The sequence below is a fragment of the Eurosta solidaginis genome, chromosome X (genome assembly GCF_040869045.1).
Source record: "Eurosta solidaginis isolate ZX-2024a chromosome X, ASM4086904v1, whole genome shotgun sequence".
Taxonomy (NCBI): Eukaryota; Metazoa; Arthropoda; class Insecta; order Diptera; family Tephritidae; genus Eurosta; species Eurosta solidaginis.
Genome location: NC_090324.1, coordinates 63,665,535 through 63,668,015, shown reverse-complemented (window position 1 = coordinate 63,668,015; position 2,481 = coordinate 63,665,535).

Here is a 2,481-nt window from a genome sequence, read left to right as displayed (position 1 = left end):
AGTATTTTAAAAGGGGGTGGGCCTTAGTTCTGTAGGTGAACGCCTTTTCGAGATATCGTCATAAAGGTGGGCCAGGGGTGACTCTAGAATTTGTTTGTAGGATACGGGTATCAAATGAAAGGTGTTAATGAGTATTTTAAAAGGGAGTTGACCTTAGTTCTATAGGTGGAAAACTTTTCGAGATGTCGCAAAAAAGGTGGACCAGGGGTGACTCTAGAATTTGTTTGTACGATATGGGTATCAAATGAAAGGTGTTAATGATTATTTTAAAATTGCGTGGGCCTTAGTTCTATAGGTGGACGCCTCTTCGAGACATCGCCATAAAGGTGGACCAGGAGTGACTATAGAATTTGTTTGTACGATATGGGTATCAAATTAAAGGTGTTAATGAGTATTTTAAAAGGGAGTGGGCCTTAGTTCTATAGGTGGATGGATACCTTTTCGAAATATCGCCATAAAGTGGACCAGGGGTGACTCTAGAATTTGATTGTACGATATAGGAATCAAATGAAAGGTGTTAATGAGTATCTTAAAAGGGAGTGGGCCTTAGTTCTATAGGTGGACGCCTTTTCGAGATATCGCCATAAAGGTAGACCAGGGGCGACTCTAGAATTTGTTTGAACGATATGGGTATCAAATGAAAGTTGTTAATGAGTATTTTAAAAGGGAGTGGGCCTTAGTTCAATAGGTGGACGCCTTTTCGAGATATCGCCATAAAGGTAGACCAGGGGTGACTTTAGAATTTGTTTGTACGATATGGGTATCAAATGAAAGGTGTTAATGATTATTTTAAAATTGCGGGGCCTTAGTTCTATAGGTGGACGCCTCTTCGAGACATCGCCATAAAGGTGGACCAGGAGTGACTATAGAATTTGTTTGTACGATATGGGTATCAAATTAAAGGTGTTAATGAGTATTTTAAAAGGGAGTGGGCCTTAGTTCTATAGGTGGATGGATACCTTTTCGAAATATCGCCATAAAGTGGACCAGGGGTGACTCTAGAATTTGTTTGTACGATATGGGTATCAAATGAAAGGTGTTAATGAGTATTTTAAAAGGGCGTGTGCCTTGGTTATATAGGTGGACGCCTCTTCGAGACATCGCCATAAAGGTGGACCAGGAGTGACTTTAGAATTTGTTTGTACGATATGGGTATCAAATTAAAGCTGCTAATGAGGATTTTAAAAGGGAGTGGGCCTTAGATCTATAGTTGGACGCCTTTTCCAGATATCGCCATAAAGGTGGACCAGGAGTAACTCTAGAATTTGTTTGTACGATATGGGTATCAAATGAAAGGTGTTAATGAGTATTTTAAAAGGGCGTGGGCCCTAGTTCTATAGGTGGACGCCTCTTCGAGACATCGCCATAAAGGTGGACCAGGAGTGACTCTAGAATTTGTTTGTACGATATGGGTATCAAATGAAAGGTGTTAATGAGTATTTTAAAAGGGAGTGGGCCTTAGTTCTATAGGTGGACACCTTTTCGAGATATCGCCATAAAGGTGGACCAGGGGTGACTCTAGAATTTATTTGTACGATACGGGTATCAAATAAAAGGTGTTAATGAGTATTTTAAAAGGGAGTGGGCCTTAGTTCTATAGGTGGACACCTTTTCGAGATATCGCCATAAAGGTGGACCAGGGGTGACTCTAGAATATGTTTGTACGACATGGGTATCAAATGAAAGGTGTTAATGAGTGTTTTACAAGGGCGTGGGCCTTAGTTCTGTAGGTGAACGCCTTTTCGAGATATCGCCATAAAGGTAGATCAGGGGTGAATCTAGATTTTTTTGTACGATAGGGGTATCAAATGAAAGGTTTTAATGAGTATTTTAAAAGGGAGTGGGCCTTATTTCTATAGGTGGAGATATCCCCATAAAGGTGGACCAGGGGTGACTCTAGAATATGTTTGTATGATATGGGTATCAAATGAAAGGTGTTAATGAGTATTTTAAAAGGGCGTGGGCCTTAGTTCTATAGGTGGACCCCTCTTAGAGACATCGCCATAAATGTGGACCAGGAGTGACTCTAGAATTTGTTTGTACGATACGGGTATCAAATGAAAGGTGTTAATGAGTATTTTAAAAGGGCGTGGGCCTTAGTTCTATAGGTGGACACCTTTTCGAGATATCGCCATAAAGGTTGACCAGGGGTGACTCTAGAATTTGTTTGTACGATATGGGTATCAAATGAAAGGTGTTAATGAGTATTTTAAAAGGGTGTGGGCCTTAATTCTATAGGTGGACGCCTTTTCGAGATATCGCCATAAAGGTGGACCAGGGGTGACTCTAGAATAGGCTTGTACGATATGGGTATCAAATGAAAGGTGTTAATGGGCGTGGGCCTTAGTTCTATAGGTGGACGCCTCTTAGAGACATCGCCATAAAGGTGGACCAGGAGTGACTCTAGAATTTGTTTGTACGATACGGGTATCAAATGAAAGGTTTTAATGAGTATTTTAAAAGGCATTGGACCTTAGTTCT